We start from the raw sequence: 18,468 nt of genomic DNA, 5'->3' as shown, positions 1-18,468 counted from the left end.
CTAGCACAAATTGAACCAGATCCAGATCATAAACTGATCCAGATCTTAGCTAGATCAGAGAAGCTTGTAAGGAATAACTTGGCCAGGAAGGAACCTAAGCAAAAGAATTTCTTCACAGAATCAACTTCAACTTTCTGTTTTTTTTTTCTCTTCTAGAACTGCGCTGGAAATATTTCAGAAAATTTCGAATCAAAAAGCAAAGGAAACCAACTGCAACTAACACTGAACTGAAAACTCGAGAGCAAAACATAGCGAAATATATGAGAACAAAAGGAAAATAATATCATAAATATATATTCCGGCAGCTAAGCTGTAAGAGAACTGAAAATTGTTGAAAAAATATACAAATTTGTTGATTTCACTCTCGGAAAATGCAGTTGGCAAAGACTCAAAAGTGTGCGTCAGTGGCTGGCAAAACTGTTCATGAATAGACGTAAACAACTGGGCCGGAATAAATAAAATAGCTTTAACAGCAGCCAAACCGAAAGAAAACAACAACAAATAAGCAACAGCTGATTGTTGTTAGGAGTCGTGTGTCCTTCATGAATATCCTTTGTATATTTGCCAGGCAGTTAAATTGTTTGACAAGCGCTTACAATGCAGTCGCAAAAGGCACGCAAGAAATGAAATATGACAAAATCAATTTGCGCGCCGAGCTTTATTTGTTGTTGACCATGTTGCCAAGTGCCAGAGGCCAAATGGACACGGCCTGTTGACATCTGTCTCTAGGTCCAGATACATTTGCATACCTACGTGTGTGTGTGTGTGTGTGTCTGAGTGTGCGTGTGTTGTGCTTAGCAAAATGCAAATGCGGCTGCAATTCAAATGAATTTCGCATGTGAAATGTGCCAAAGAGTGAAAATCAAAACAATCAAGTGAAGCATTTGGGCAGCGCCCGTCGAGGGGAGAAAGGGGGGCAAGGGGGGGCTTAAGTGGGGGCAAAATGAAAAAAAATAAATAAAAAAATAGAAATCAGAACGAAAACGAACAAAACGTAACCGAACTGAAAATGTCATAAATATAAAATCGTATGCAAATTGAAAGCAGATCGAGCATTAGATACGAGCCATAGCAACAGCAAGGGTTTATGTGTGTGTGCGAGTGTGCGTGTGTGCGTGTGTGTGTGTGTGTGGTTAGTATTTGCATTTAATTAGCAAAAAACTATGCATAGATTGGCATTGTTGATTTGGCTCACACATTGGTGAAGCTATAAATGTTACAATTTTGCAATTACGCAAAACGTTTATAAATTATGCAATTGAGCCATGCCACGCCCACACTCACACACACACGCCCACACTCACACACACATACGCACTAAACAGCACACAACAATTTGTTTAATGAAGCTCAACGAAACCACAAAATCAAATCAGCGGAAGTTGTTGTTGCTTTGTCAAAGTTGTTGTTGTTCTTGTTGTTTGGAATTTTGAAATATTCATGTAATTAACATTAAAAATCATAATTCATAAACGCAACAAACGGAAATGTGCAATTGTTTGATGCAAACTGAAGCGATAAGCGACAACAACAACAACAACAACAACACACAAAATTATGCATAAATATCGAAATGCAACACTGTTGCACGTTGCGGCTGTTCTTGTTGCAGTGTGGAGAGAGGCGCTAATTTGCTGAGCTGGGCAAATTTTTCAAGTGCCTGCCCACAACTTTGTCCACTTTTGTTGTTTATTCCAACAACTTTGTGTGTCACTTGGCATTTGGCATATTTTCGCTGTGCTGGCGATTTGTTGCGAGGATCACATGACTTTGCCAAAGTTATGCGGAAACTTGAGATTGAAAAGAAGCGATAAAATAAACACAATCTGACGAATGCCACAGTCCAAAGTCGACTCCGTAATTTTTAAGCCCAATTTAACTATGTTTTTTAAGCAAATAAATAAATGTACGCGCTTTTGTTGCTCTGGCATAAATTCATAAATACTTGAAAATATGAGTTTGGGCTAGGTAAATTTTTAAAAACGAATTAATTTACATTAAAATATAATTCAAGTCCATTATTTACTTATTTCAGCTATGTGATATGTTAGTCTATGTTTTTTTTTGTCTTTTTAAGCAACTTGTAAGAAGCTAAATTAATTTAATTTTTTCTACATTTTTTTAAAACTTTTGTGTTGTCTACACAAGTGAAAAGTCAAAGAACATAATTTCTTCATAAGTAATATGTTTAATTTCTTTTTAAATTTTTATGATTTATTTTTGCGATTTTCATAAATTGTAGAATGATTAATGAACTAAAAACTAAATTAATTTAATTTTTTCAAATATTATTTGAAATTTTATACGCTATCTACAAGGGGAAAAGGCTTATCAACAATATATGAACTGAGTTATTTTAATATGTATTCATTTTTTAATAATCCCTTTGCAATTTCCACAAAATGTAAAAAGTTTTTGAAGTGCTCAATTTCTGTCTAATTTGTCCTATGACAGCCTAATGCGATAGTGCTACTATCCAGTCGAATATATATATTTATATATATATATTTATCTGCAGCAGTAAACAGCATCTACGCGAAATTTCACATAGATATCCGAGGCCAGTTAACATGGACTGTCTGCAAACATTCCACGAGAGTCAAAGGCAAATTTCAGCCCAAAAAAAAAGAATGTTACATATAGTTCACGACAATATTAAAATGCAATAAAGATTAAAAAGTAACGGCTCTTTGGTATTTCCCTTGAAAGCTGATAAAAGCGAGACCATAAAAAATGTATATATTTAGCTCACGATACAGTTTGACAAGCACTGTGTGTGTTTAATCTTAAGAGCCGAGGCAATTACAACTGCATTTGCTCAAAGATAAGCAAATGTCTATGTGTTTGGGTGGGTGTGTGTGTGTGTGTTTTGGCTGCTTATCTGTGCAGCAAACACACACACACACATACACAAATACACACAGACAAACATAGAGTTGTGTATGCAAATAGAAATTGTGAGTTAAACCCAAATAGAACCCAGTTCGGGGCACAATTTGAAGGGAAGTCGTTTGCGCAGCTATGCAAAGATTAGGGCAGAGACTCTGGTCCTCTAATCTTCTGGTCCTCTGGTCGTCTGGTCTCTGATAAGTGGCCAGAGCACTCGCAGCCAGACAATTCACATGCATAATTGATATCCAAGCGGAGATGGAGAGCAAGGAGCAACGGCGAGCAGGCCGGGCAGGCCGGGCAGGCCGGGCAGGCCGGGCAGCCAATCAATTGGAAATGTTTTAATGGCCGCACAGTCGAGCTCCGCTTGTTGGGAAAAACGTCAGACTAAGACGCTAATTAATCATAGAGACTGTGACAGAGACAACAACAGCAACAACAACAGCAGCAGCAACTGCGGCCCGGGCAAAGTCAATTTAATTGATGGGCAATGCCTGCGAAATGGCCAAGAAAATCCACCACCAAACAACAGCTAGGCTGGCCAGGCTCAAGCAACCGCAGGCTCAATTACATGTGTGCGCTGCCACCACAACAACAACAACAATTACAACAACAACAACCAGGACAACAACAACAACACGAGCAACAAGAATCCTCAGCCTGAGCCATGAATTGCCCTGGCTTGGGGTTGCGGGTTCCTCCATTGCAGAAAATTTGCCGTGTGATTTGCATGAGTAATTTGACAGATTAGTTTGCATTGCCACACAGATTGAGGCATACATATATATGTATGCCACACGACGTGGCAACACAAGCCCTATTTGCAACCCCGCTCTCAAAATATCTAATAAGTTCGCCGTGCAGCCAAAGTCTTTTGATTAATCACAAAATTAAGTACGCACAATTATTAAATTATATAAAATCCCAACTCATTTAGAAATTTTGAAATAAAAAAGAAAAACCTTCGAAAAATTCGAGAAACTCATTTATGTACATTTTAATAAAAACATTTACTCTCATGATTGCCTGCATAAAACATAGTTTAAAGATATTCCGCAGTTATCGTTTTTGAGTTTCTTTATAGAGTTTTTTCTACGGTAAGAGAAAAAGTTAAATAATTGTCTAAATAGTCCCTGTATTAAGTTTTTATTAAATTATATTGTTTGTCAACAAAATATGTGTTTAATTTATTATTGGACTTTTTTCTATATAATATAAGTATGTATTCATATTTATTCTCTTTACTTTATTATTATTATTATTAATTTATATATCTTTTTAATTAGTTGGGTAAATTAATTTAATTTCAGTTATTTTTCAAATTATTATTTTCTATTTTCTTATTTCTTTTCCTCGTATTTTTGAACATTTACGTATGCATTTAGTTTTTATTTTATTTATATTTCTTTCTGACCTCTATTCTGTTTGCAGTTTGTGAAAATTGATTGCCTTCCGTTTCCATCGACATAAAATCAAATCAATTGCCCATTTCTCACAGCATTCAATATGTCAATAAATATGCTTGACCAATTCAAATTGAATTAATGTTATTTTCTTTTCATGTTTCGACTCTAGGAAAATTCTCTTGGACGTGCGCCAAAACGGCAGCAACAACAACAACAACAGCAACAACTGTTTTGGGGGGAGCGGGGTAGGGCGCCACATTCGATCAAAACTGAAACTGCGACGAGCAGTGTAACAGTGTCTGCTAAAAGTTGTTGCCCCCCGCCCCCCCGCTCACTTCTCTAGCGAAACGGTTTAGCATATGCCTTATAGGGCAGAGGGCATATGCGCGAACGACTGCGCTTAACTGTCCACTTCCTGAGCCCGCATGACGGAAGCCGCTCAAGTGGGCCGCGGCGGGGCGGGGCGGGGCAGAGCGGGGCAAATGGGGCAGCGGAGCAACGGGGCAACATATGTGATGACAGCGACGGCGCGCCGCGTCGCCAACATTTTTGGGGGAGGGGGGCCGGGGGGGGGGGGGCACTTGAACGATAAGCGACAACAAACAAACAACAGCCAGAAGAAGGCGACGCACATTTGAATTTCAATTAGAATTTTAATAATCGAAGCATAGTGTGTGCGAGCATGAGTGTGTGTGTGTCAGTGTGTGTATACATTTCGCTTCCGTTAAAATTTTTTTATTTATTTGAAACGCTTTTTGTGGGCATTTATCAAAATGTTTGCGACGCGCTGATGGATATGCCGCATGTGTCCAAAGATGTGGCAGCTGGACGCCGCAAAATTGGAGGCATAAATACAATTAGGCCTCGGCACTTCGAGCGGGCAGAGAGAGAGAGAGAGAGAGGGGAGAGAGGGGGGAGAGAGAGGGGACAGAGGGCGTGAGTTGGCTGACACAAAATTAGCACAAGGACAGAGGAATTCCAGCGGCACGTTCTGCTGTCATGTGTGGCAAATCCCGCAAGGATTATGCAAGCAGGGGCAGCAAAAAAAATTATATATATATATATATATATTATGTGTGCCAGGAGGCAGGACAACAGCAACGACAACGACAACGACAACGACAACGACATGTTGCTAATTTTTTTCCATTCTAATATAATAAAAAAAAAAGAACGCGATGTGTGAGTGTGTGTGTAAATTTAGCGACAAGGCTGCTGACAACAACAACAACAACAACAAACAGACAGCAAAAATCCCAAAAGGCAAACAATTCAACAAAAGAGTGAGAGTGTGCGACTAAGAGAGAGGGGGGGGGGGGCGGGCATAAAAAGAGAGGCGGGGCAGGCGGTAGCCAGCTGGACAATTTCATTTGGCAAGGTAGCAGCCGAAGAGGGGGCTGGCTGCCTGGCGGGGGGAGGGGGGCTTTGGGGGGTCGTCAGTACAGCGAATTGGGCTTGTAACTGTCAAGGGGTCTGCTACTGTGCCGTGAGTAGGGGCTACGTAGAGGGTGGCGGGGAATTGGGGGTGTGTGTGTGTGTGTGTGTGTGTGTGTGTGTGTGTAATCGGCGCACATAGCGAAAGAGTCGCATATTCAACAGGAAAATCCCTTAATTGGAATAAATTAACTGTTATTGCTACGGCATGCCAAGCCGACAACAGGCACACACACACACACACACACACACACATGTACACACGCACACACAATCCCGCGACGCGCATTATATAGACATATAAATATAAATGTATCTACATATGTATATGTATATGCAGCTGCAGCCACAGATACAGATTGTGCACATGTATTTGCTTGCTGTATGTGTGTGTGTGAGTGTGTGTTGCTGTGTGTGTGTGTGTGTGTAACAGTCGCTATCATATCCCACTGGAGCACTGTTTATTCTATATAGCAGAACACACATATTTAAGCACACATATATATATATACATATATATATATACACACACATATATACACATGCATTCGCATGTATTTGTGTGTCCGTTAAGTTTTGCGCGCCTCACAACACCAAATTAAATAATATGATAAAAGCGAAATTTATGACACATGCGAGAGCGAGCACGAATCTCTGAATATGAAACTGAATAAAAAATACACACAGAAAAAAATTATATAAAAAAGAATTACAAATTGCAAAAGAATCAAATAAAGCCTCAAATAAACTGTAAAAATATATAAAAGCGAGTAAATAAGGATATCTTCGGCATATCGAAGTCTTAATACCCTTGTAGACATTTGGCTAATTTATCAATTGATTCTTCCTATAGAGCTATATAGCATACTAGTGCGAGACTGAGAAGACATGGCTTGTTGATAAGCAAAATAGTTAAATTAGTAGATGACACTTTGGGTGAAGATATCTGGATAAACAGATCAGTTTTTCATACAAGACCTTTATGTCCGACCGATCATTTCAATGGTAGTCCGATGTTAATACGATTTTAAGACATCTTGAAAACACACAAAAGGTTTCTCTTGCAAGAACTTTATATTCGTCCGGCTGATCCTATGGCAGCTAAATGTTACAGTCGTTCGATATTGGTGGGATATCCCATAGCAGGACAGACTGCTGGAAGGACACGGCTATATCTACGCGGCTGTTGATGCTGATCTAGAATATATATACTTTATGAGGTCTGAGATGTATCTCATTTCAAAAAACTCAAAAAGCCCCTACAAGGATATGAAAAGTAGAATTTACATATCGGAAAATCGCAAACATTTAAAAACCTTTAAGACTCCAATGATCCAAAGTTTCTTAAACTTAATATTTTCTCATGTTTTCCAATTGTTAAAAGACACATAAAGGACACAAAGTCATTTAAACTAAACCAAGCCAGCTTTCTCTCCCCCTATTTCCGACATGCCAGCTGCTTTAGCATACCCCATATGTTGCACAGAGAGGGTATACTCGCTGCATGCGCTGCGCTGCCTGTGGTTATCTGTGGCAAGAGGCAGTTCAAAGTTTATGCAACGCAATTTGCAGCTCGCTGGCCTAATGAACAACCCGAATATCCTGTTTGGCCGGCAACTGGAGCAAATTGTGAGAAAAAGGGTTTGTTCTTTTTTTTTTTTTGCCAGCAAAGTTTTCAAGGCATTTTTGTTGTTTGCCCGCATAGAGAGACAAACGCCTGAAGGTGTGGCAGCAAGAGGAAGAGCCAGCTAGCATTATGCAACATAGTTTTTCAGCACAATATCTACAATTTTTTTGCTTGTTCCTAATTAGTAGAAGCCAGTTAAGAGGAAAGCATGGAAAATGAAGGCACGTAACTGTAACAAGGAACAGTTTTTATATCCTGTTCGCATGGAACTTTATCTAACAACTTTCTAGAAGCTGAAATTTAAATAGTTTGTTGACCAAACCAGAGCATAATATTATTGTTAGGCGAACACGAGTTTCTCGAATGTTTTAAAACAATTTTTGGACAAGTTGTTGATTGGACTGAAAGATTAGACAGGTAATTAATAACAGGGCAAGAACCTAGACGGGAATGCGATTGAATGTAGTATAGTATTATTAAATCAAGTATTGTTAATAGATTAAAGAAATAAAAAACGTCTAATGAAGCACTCGTGAGTCTGACAAGTGCTTGAATGTGCTTAAAAGAGTTTTTAAAAAACAAAATGTTTTATAATCAAAATGTTGAGTGCCAAATGGTGTGCATGTGTGTGTGTCTGTGTGTGTGTGTGTATAAATGTTGTGTGTAGCATGCTTGTTATCAGCAATGCGAGCTGAGCATTTTGTGGTGCGATAAGCATATGTATTTTTGGTATTACTCGACCATATAAGTGGGTAGACATATGTATGTATGAGTATGTACAGATGTACATATGTATGTGTGTATATGTGTACAGTGAGTAGAGTGCCTCCATATGGAATACAGTACGTGTTCTTTTATGATGGCCATGTGGCATATGCGTAATGCCAAAAGGAGGCAACATTTGAAGGCATTGACAATCTAAATGAAGACATAGCCACAATCATACAAACATAATGGATATAGATGGTTAAAGAAAGCCAAAAAAATGAAAGAAAAAAAATAAATGAAAATGAAAAAAAAAACTCACCCGTTGTCAGTGGAAGACAATGAAATTCCAATTTGCGTGCCACAATTTGTTGGGGCTTCGGTCTGTCCCGTTGATTTGTTTGCCTTGAAACATTTCAATTAAGCGACGCGTTGCGCTTAATTGTTATATGAGCGGAGTGTGCGCTTACTTATAGACGATATAGTAGTAGGCTTTTCTTACTCGAAACACTTCTTTTTTTTTTTTTGTGGGGCGGCAACGTCAACGAGTTGTTTTCATTTAGCCCGATTGAGGGCAATTATGTGTCCAATGATAACGCGCGTGGCACGGCCAAAGCTGTTAAATGAATAGAGCACAGAATTTTCGTACTTAAACACTTGATAAAGCATATAAATTGTTGTGTATATGTATATATAAGGTTTATCAGCACGGCCAGCACACCCAACCCACACACACACACACACACACAGAAACGCACACATCCTTAAGCAGCCGCTGCCGCTGGCGCTCTGCACGCCAACGCTGACGCACAACAACTGAGCACAGAACGCAGAAAAGAAAGAACAGAAAAAAAAGCACAGTTGAAAAACGCAGTCGAAATTGAATTCAGTTTTGAAACGCGCGAAACGCAAACGAAACGAAATGAAGTGAAACGCAAACAAATTGATTTTGACGCGCCGCATTCTGTATACCCTGCCGCCTAAATTATTTAAGTGCGCACATATGCCTTGAACAGTCGCTCGCTCACTTTGGCGCTCCTGGGTGCAGTCGTGCAGCAACGGACACATTGTTAGTGTATTAGAGCAGAGAGCGGGCGCACGTTCCATTGCCATGCTGTGCCTGCGCTCAGCTTATCAGTTTGCTATGCTGTCGACGTCAGCAGCGACCGCGACTGCGGCAGCGACCACGACATCGCCGATCGCTTGTGGTGTTGCGCGTGGGAAAGAGACGGCACTACCAGGCAACCAACACATTTTATCAGAAATATATATTTTATCGCGCATTAGAAAACATGTATTTTGCCGTTCTTGTTGTTCCAATGTGTGTGTGTTTTTTTTTAACGTAAAAACATTTGTAGTTAAAGGAGAAAAAAAAGAAATTGAAACAAGAGGCGAATGCCAAAGGCAGCGTAACATTTGCAAAACACATGTCAACGGCATGTTTCCGTTGACGCTAGCCCTGGGACTTGCCCAGCGCACAGCTAGTGGGAGCGAGAAAGGTAGCGCTAGAGAGAGCGAAGAGTCCTTTGTTTGCGTCACAGCGGCACAATGCGATTGGCTGCCGGTTGCTGACGGTGTTTCGGTTGCAGTCAAATTAGTTAAGAACATTTTGCCAAGTCCGCAGAAAAATCATAAAAAAAAATACCCCTTCTCTTTGGGTTGATTCTAAAAGGAAAATGAAGAGAAAGCCAAGTCACATATTGTTCGAAATAAGCATATGCAAATCTGTGACGTATGAATTCTGATGTCAAGCAGCTCACACACACACACACACGCGCAGTCATACGCACCCGTATCCTACATCTTAAATACAATGTATGTTTGTATTTTAAAAAGGCACAGACAAGATAAATACACACACGTAAACACACGCACACACACACACGGAGGTTGCCCATCACCATATGCAAACTCTTGGAATATATTTTTCTCTTTGAGCGGTTATTGTTGTTGTTGCTTTAAACGCGCCAGCGTCATCAAGTTTTATGAGCAATTACAACATCTGTTGAATATCGCAAAAGAGACGCACACGCACACACACGAACCCATACCCTCCCTCTCGAAAAAAAACACACACACGGACGACACAAAAATGAGAGCATCTCCATAGAAATCGCAAATTTTTCGTCTTGCGTTTTTTTTTTGGTATTTTTTTTTTTTTTTTGTTCAAGGCAACACAAAGCGCCAAACAGATAAAATAGAAGACACGCGGAGGGGGCAGCGGGTGCAAGGGCAGCGACGTACAATAGGAAATGCTCAAGACTAAGGGCAGTCGAACAGCAACAGCAACAACAACAACAAGAAGAAGAGCAACAACAACGTGAAGAACAGCAATAACAATGGGCACTTGGCATTGAACTTAGGCGCAGTTCTTTTGTATGCCCGCTCCCATTTCCCCTCTCCCTGTCTATCTGTCTCTCTCTCTCTCTCTCTCTGGCACACTCTCTGGAGCTATCCCTGATTTCTGATTGAGCTATTGAATTAACATTTGCAATGATTTACCAAACAACATTTGATAATGATGCTCAAAAGAAGGGCACAAGAAAAGGAAAACACACTAACACACACACACACACAGAGATAGGCAGACTCATAGGAATGTGGGCGTGACATGGTATTATGGGGGCGGCAGACAGAAGCAGCGTGTCGAATTCAAGCGAATATTCAATGGAATAATATCAATTTCTTTACAAATGTCTTGAATTTAACTTGCCTTTCTTTCTTTAAAGGTATTTGCACAATTTGCGCACTGTTCACAGTTATCTTCCGTTTAGCCAATCCAATTTGTAAAAGATACATCTATTTTTGTGCATTGTGAAATGCTTTCTATTTATGGAATAATTGAAGTTATGGAAAATATAGAAAATATATACATATGAGAACAGACATATCTTAATTTTGACAAGCTTTAATCATAATTGATATTGTTTCAATTTGAAGAGTGTGAAAAATATATATAAAATATTTTTAAAAAATTGTTTAAATATTACGAAAATATGTATAAATTATTAGAAATATCCTTCGACGAAATTTTGGAAGATCTAGTAATTAAATAAAATATAAAATATTTTATTCATATTTATTGCAATATATAAATATATTATAAAATACATTTTCAATATTTATATAATGCAAAAAATGCTAAAATAATAAATTTTAAAATATATCTGAAAATATTTAAAAAAAAACGGAGTAATAAATAATAAAAATAAATAATATATGATCATAAATAATAAATATTTATAAGACCCAAACAAGACTCATAAATTTGGTCTATAGCTTATATTCCAATTAAAGCATGTTTTTAGTGCAGGATAGTTAGTCAAGACAGGCTTCACTGTAGCTAAGTCCTGGCTAGTCAGGGAAATATTTCACTGCTCTAATGAAATTTAAATATAAATTGCTAATCCTGGAATGTGAAGGCCTGCTGTCCTGGCCGACACCTGGTCGCAGGGCACTCGACGCACATTTTACTGCCCCCTTTTTATATTATTTTTTATTTTATTTGTTTTTTTTTTATGTCAGCTCACAATCAATCAGAAATACAAATACGAAATGCGAAATACGAAATTTGAATTGTGCGCACAAAATGAGGACGAAAATCTGTCAAAAAGTGGTAAATGAAACTCTTCAGATGTCACTGAGCCAGAAAATTATGCGATAATTAATTTCTCGACCGGAGAGAGAGAGAGAGAGGGAGAGAGAGAGGGAGAGAGAGGGGGGAGAGCGGGCAGCGAGTCGTAAATTCTCATTCGAGTGCATTGTTTGTGCGAGTCCTTGGCAGACTCCTAAAATCCTGGCCTGCTGCTTCCGCAATTATGATTGTCCTTCGTCACTCGCCGGGCAATTCCTTTCCTTTCCTTTCCTTTCGTTTCGTTTCATTTTTTTCCCCTCATTTTTTGGGCTCATTTGGCTGGGCATTTGAGCATATTATATTTTTGTGGTCTTGTCTTTGGCTGGCCTTAATTAAAAGCTGTACAAATTGCTGCAGCATGTGCTTGAAGCGGGGGTTAGTTGTTGTCAGGGGTGTGGCATTTGAAGCGCGGCTGAGTGAGTGAGGCACGGCACAACCCCTGGCTAAAAAGCTAAAGGCTCTTTATTTGTATGGGCATACGCCTAAAACAATGCGCACACAGATTTCAATTGTTTGTCGCCCATTGTTTGGGCGTTTCGAGTATCTGGAAAATGGAAGCTGGCGACGCGAACAAGTTCCATTGTCCTTCAAAAGCGCATTGAATGCACACGCAGAAAGCCAAAGGCAAAGCCGGGCCAAGTGCTCAAACCCACAGCTGAAGCACATGTGAGGCAAGTCGCCCTCTCTCCCTCTCTCCCTCTCTCCCTCTTACCCACTCTCTCTCCATCTCAGTCTCTGGCACGTAAAGGAGCAGCCGCTCGCTCGGCTAATTTGCAGCTTGGGGCATGTTGGGCGCCCACTTCAACTGACAGCAGCTACTTTAACTTAAGCTGCAGGCTTAAGATGAGGCAAGCTCCATGAAGTGGTGAGGGGGTGGGGGGTGAGGGGAGAGGGGTGAGGGGCGTTGCAATGAGCATCAGTTGCTGCAGCTTCAGGTGGCACGCACCTGGGCGGGCTGCCACTTTGTCGCGCACTTTACCGAAAAACTTCCGTTAATTAACGTTAATTTACTTGAAACTCAACTTCCGTTCGCCCTGCCCCTCGCTCCCTCTCTCCCTGCCTGCCTCCCTCCGTCCCCTCTGGCCGCACAGCCGGAAATGTTTCCGCTTGAAGGTGCAACCGAGAAGAAGCCAGCATTAATAAAAGCGACAAAAATTGAATGAATGGCAGCGCATCGCAAAACTTTTGCTCGTGGACACAAATGCAATGCCAGAATTCGTTAACTAGTTGCCCGCGTTGCCAGAGTTGTGGCTGGCGTGTGGCACAGCGTTGCCACACAGTCGCCAACTGCATTGTTGCCACACACAATGGCCGTGCAACGTGTACGTGCAGCATTACGCTATTTGCCATTCATATGAGGCGACGCCATTTTGATTTTCCTTCATATTTATTTACTTTTTCTTTTTTTTTTATATTTTTTTATATTATTTTACTTTATTTTATTTTCGCCTTTGTCGCTTTTTGTGCGGATTTTTGAAGAACTTTTAGCGTTGACTTCTTCGCCCAGTGCTGGTAAATTTAGCAGAGAGACTGCAACAATGTGTATGCAGCTACGGGAAGGGCAGACACCGAATGTGAGATGCCCTAACAAAACTATGAAGGCTTTACTTAAGCATAAGAGAAAAACATATAAAGGAAGAACTGTTGTGGTATAGAAAAGTTCAAAATAAAAACTTGTTAACTTGTACATATAATATATAAAGAAGTTAATCAGCTTGAAGTTTAGGGATCGAACTCCCTTTAAAACTAAAATATAAATTAATATTTATATATATATATATATATATATGTATATATATGCATTATCACAAGAGACGTAGAAGCTTTACTGTACTGCTTACAATACATTTCCAAGGCAGCTTAATACAAGCTCATTCTGAAATTTCCTGGAACTAGTTCTTTTACACAATCCTGGAACCAAGCTGATTTGTACTTTTGCAATTCATATCTTTAACTGAGGCTTTGCGCTGTTTCAAGGCAACTAAATTAGTTCCAGCTTGGAAATATCTAGAAACTTATCTGACAACATTTAACATAACGCTGAAGGGAATAAGGTTCGGTAGCTGCCTTTACATATATGCAATTAGGTAGCTGAAGTTCTTTTAGGCAGGGCTTACTGTAGCTCTTGACAAACACGCAGAACTATATACACAAAATTTCTGATTAGAAAGAGAACTTTCATAGATCTGGAGACCTAAGGTATACGAATATTATTTGAATTCCGCACCAAGCTAGCTTAAACCCAACACTTTCCACATAGCTCATGTGCCGCATTGGTAAGGGCATCAAAAATGCTGTCAAGTCATGTGCAGCTTGTGCGCTTTAAGCTGCATTCAATGCCGGAGATTAAAAAATTACCCAATGTTGACAAAAGGCAATGGAAGCCATGCACTGGATGTTGCAGTGTGTGCGAGGGTGTGTGTGTGTATCAATGGGTGTGTGTGTGTGAATGGGTGTGTGTTCGTTTTTATGTTTGTTTTGCTGCTGCTGCTGCTGATCCTGTTCAATATGCGCAGCGTGTTGCTGATGGAAATATGATTAAAGTCAAGGCGAAAACAAGCAGCAGCAGCAGCAGGAACAAACATCCAGCCAGGACGAGAGCCAGGACGAAGAAAGGACGTGCCGCTGCTGCTGCTGCTGCTGACCGAAAGAGCGCGACGGGCAGTGCAAGAATTATGCAAAGGCACGTGAAAAGTTGTTTGATGTTTGTGCAGAGAGCGAGAAATCAACTGGAAAAAATAACAAAAAGCAAAGAGTAGAAGTCCTCGCAACAAGCCGAAGATGAAATACGCTTGAAAAATAAAAATGGCTAAGAGCTGATTTGAGGTGAATTGGGAGATAAGTTAGAAGAAGTTTCAATAAGCTTGCAGAACAATATGGTAAAGAGCTGATGTGATGCGAAGATGCGAGAAGATAAGCTAGAAGAACTAGTTAAGTTTGGTTAGATTAACTAGAGAACTAGACACAATTCAATTATTATTTTTTTTTGTAATTTTCAATATTTTTTCATATTTTTATGAGAACTAAAGCCTCTTTCTATGCGTTACACATTTGTTGACATAACTAAAATACCCTGCACAAGTGCATTGAAAAATTCAAGGCAGCACACAATTCGTGCACGTGAGCTGCAAATGTATGTTGGAAAGCGTATTAAAATGCAGCGGAAGTGCAGCTAGAGACAGCTGTTATATATATATATATATATAAAAAGAATATGATTTATATATATATATTTACTTTTGATTACAAAATGTTCGTTCAGGAGTTATGAAAATTCATAATATGCCAATATGAACAAGATACCCAACAAGTCCCACTCCCCCTCTCCCCCTCCCCCTCTCCCCCTCCCCCTCTCTCTTCCTCTCCCCCTCACACACATGCGTTGGCTGGCGTGCAAGTTTGTGGTCTTTTAAAAGATTGTTTGCATTATTTGTGGCCGCTGTTGTTGGTATTTGCCAGTCCCACCAATGGGCCGCCCCCCACAGCCACGCCCCCTTATGGAAAACGAAGCCAAAACATTTGCTGAGCTGTTAACAAAGTGAAACCGCATAGTTTGTTTCGCTAAAGTTTGGCGAAAACGAAAAAACGATAACGGTATTTAGTTTGCATGCGCATCGGGTTTTTAGGGTTTTGTCGGTTTTTTGGGTTTCAGTTTGGGTTTTTGCGGGCGCTTTTACGGCTGTTCTTCTTCTTGTTGCTGTTTTTGTTGTTGCTGCTGCTGCTGCTGCTGCTGCTGCTCCAGAGGATTAGCAAACAGCAAGAGGAGCAGCAGCCCAGTTGAGCAGAGTCCTGCGATTATGCGTATGCCTGTTAAGCCCGCAGCTTAGAAAAGTTTGCCATATTTTTGAAGGGTTTATCGAAAATAAATACACAAAAAAGCACAACATAATAATAATAATAACATGGGGGAAATATATACATACACAGCAGCTTGGATGTCTGGAAGCCCTAAAGAAATTTAAATACAATTTATTAAAATTGAAATTCATACGCTTAAAACGAGTTGAGTTGAGTTGAGTTGAGTTGAGACGAGTTTGGAATGTGGGAAAATCAAGTTTCTTTTGAATAGTAGTTAAAGGGACTTGTTATAAATATTTTAACATACAGCTTGAGAGTTAATATGAAGCTATTGATATGCTGCTTCAGTTACAAGTATATATCCTAGCAAAATAGTTTTAGTTTTATAACAACTAAAAGTTAGACCTTTTTGCTGTTGTGCAACACTGAAGTATGTTTTTTAGGTAAGCTATGTACATAAGTTTGTTAAACAATATTAAAGTTATTATCAAACATTGTTTTAAAAGCAGCAGCTGACGATATTTGCGTCATTTTCAGTGTTTTAAAACGGTGTTATATTTAATTGCGAGAAACTAAATGAAGCTTAGTTATGAAGAGCGTCTAACAATAGCTTGTCCTTTTCAGTGTTTTAAGAAGGTGTTTTTTTTTAATTTAGTGTTGTAAAATCCGAAATATTTATGTAAAGAGCGTCTATCGATAGGATTGTCGTTTTCAGTGTTGCAAAGAGCTTCAATTGTGCATTACAAACGAGATTTTAAGACTTAAGACCAAATATGTGGCACAAAATAATGAAAATTTATAAACTTGAGAGTTAAATATGATGTTTATCTTAATACTGGCCTGGGTAGCTCAAGGTAGCTCAACTAATATTTAAGTCTTTTTAAATGTAACTACCTCTAAACCCAGTCAAGCAAAAACCGTAAATAATTTACTACGAAAAATATACTTCCATTTCAGTGGGATTAAAGCTGACCACATTTGAAATAAGCAAATTAAAGCAGCTCGCATTGAATTGATTTTTATGAATTTGCGCCAAATAGATCGATAAAGTGTTAAAGTGATTTTTTATATATATATTTCTGATCCGACATAAATCACAAATAATATTATTTTTATGACTTTTTGCTATTATTTCCAATTGAATTTAAGAGCGCAAGTCCAATCAGAATTAGGCTTAAGAACTGGGCGCAATTTATGTGTAGTGCACACAACAATTACAGTTAGTCACAGCCACGTTAACTGTGACTGGAGAAAACACGCACACACTCAACCACACACACACACACACACGCACAACAAGAAGTCAATTTAGTTGATGCGTGAAGCGATTTATGTTTAGTTCACGCATTTGCAGTGTTTATTTGTTGTTGTTGTTGTTTGCAGTGCTTAATGTTGTTGTTGTTGTTGTTAGTTGTTTAGCAGTTGTTGTTGTTGTTGTTGCTGTTGCTTGGTGTTTTCGGCGGCTGTTGTAACGAGCTGCTAAATCGATTGTGACTAATTTGCGGCAGTCACGAGGCAGGCAGCGATTTAGAAAATACCAACGACTTGCCAAGGACAAGGATCGAGGACGAGAACGAGAACGAGAGCAAGAACAAGGACTCGACTTGACAGCAGGACAAGCGTACGGCAAAGGCAGCGGGGGGCATAGGAGGGCAGCAATGAAACGCGACACATTCCACATTATTAAAATATTAAAGACAATTCAATTGGAAAATTGGCAGGCGGATAGACAGACAGAGAAAGAGAGAGAGAGCGAGAGAGAGAGAGAGAGCAAGAGAGAGAGGGGAAGCGACATAGCTGCTGTCAATGCACACATAAAGTAATTGAAATAAATGTGAACATTTATATATAAATATATATGTATATTATATCTAGAGTAGTGCCTAGTTAGAGAAAGGAAGAGAGAGAGAGCGAAAGAGAGGGCGACAGGGCGAGCGAGTTGAGGCAACTGTTTAATAAATGATTTCCGCTGTATTTTCAAAAAGAGACCCCCCTCCCCCCCTACCCCGGAGCGCTCTATAACAAATGCAGCGTGGGCCAGCCTCTATGTTAGCTATATAGTCTATGTATCTAAGGGTTTTGTATCTGTATCTGCATGCGTCATGCGTTCAGATTAGAGTCGTTGTTCGTGCCTGCCAACAATTGGCACACACACAGACAGACAGGGGAGCACACACAGAGCACAAACTAAATCAGTGCGTGTAGTATCTTTGTATCTGTAGCTGTGCAGCAGATGTATCTGTATCTGTATCTGTAGCTGCGACAATGAGCGCACATTGTTGCCAGCCGACGAGCGCTTGTTGATTTTTGTGCGGGTGCATGTCTCTCATTTCATTATCGGAAATATGCAAAGCGACGGCAAACGCCAAATGCCTGCAAATGATAATGAGGGCTTATCGCAGAGAGAGCGGGAGAGAGAGAGGGAGAGCGAGAGCGAGCGAGAGGCAAGCAGCTCCAAAGCGGAAGTGAAGGCAGCCAAACAGAAACAAACCAGCGTCTGAATTAGCTCCAAACCAAAATGGGGGCAGGCGACAAAAAAAAGGCGAGTAAATAAAAAAAATATAAAATCAATCAACAAGTGGCCAACAGAGGCGCAGAAGGGCTGGCGCTGGGCGTGGCAGAAGTCCGGGCGAGGGGGCCAATTCGCAAGTGTCGTCTATTTGTGCGCAAATAACAAACATTGGACGCAACGTCGGGCAACTGGCAGCTGATTGGCTCTGGGCCTTTGGTTGCAACAGAACAAAGCAGCAGAAAAAGAGGGGGGTGGGGGGGACAGACTGCGCTAAATAATTGATTAAATTAACATTAATGATAATCATATAGCAGCTATATAATACCAGGACAAATATACATAGATATATATATATATATAAATATAGTATATGTAAGCAGAAGTATCTAAAGGCAGCCGCCAGGCACGCACACACTCACACACACAGGCACACACACAGGCACACAGGCCCTCATGCAAGTAA

At 39.9% G+C, this 18,468-nt stretch overlaps 1 long non-coding RNA gene across 3 annotated transcripts in view; it reads right to left on the bottom strand.

Annotated features, from left to right (window-relative positions):
* LOC135431907 (uncharacterized) overlaps positions 1-18,468 on the bottom strand; it is an 83,106-nt gene that overhangs the window by 16,437 nt on the left and 48,201 nt on the right. For 2 of the 3 annotated variants that reach the window (XR_010436860.1, XR_010436861.1), the window contains one exon: positions 8,384-8,677. This is a non-coding gene — a long non-coding RNA (uncharacterized LOC135431907). Of the gene's footprint in view, positions 1-8,383; positions 8,947-18,468 lie in introns of those variants that run through there. The other variant, XR_010436859.1, reaches the window with a different exon arrangement.

The sequence above is a fragment of the Drosophila montana genome, unplaced genomic scaffold (assembly GCF_035044405.1).
Source record: "Drosophila montana isolate Dmon_TW-CO22-7 unplaced genomic scaffold, ASM3504440v1 contig_3200_1, whole genome shotgun sequence".
NCBI lineage: Eukaryota > Metazoa > Arthropoda > Insecta > Diptera > Drosophilidae > Drosophila > Drosophila montana.
This window is presented reverse-complemented; position numbering and strand designations above follow the sequence as displayed.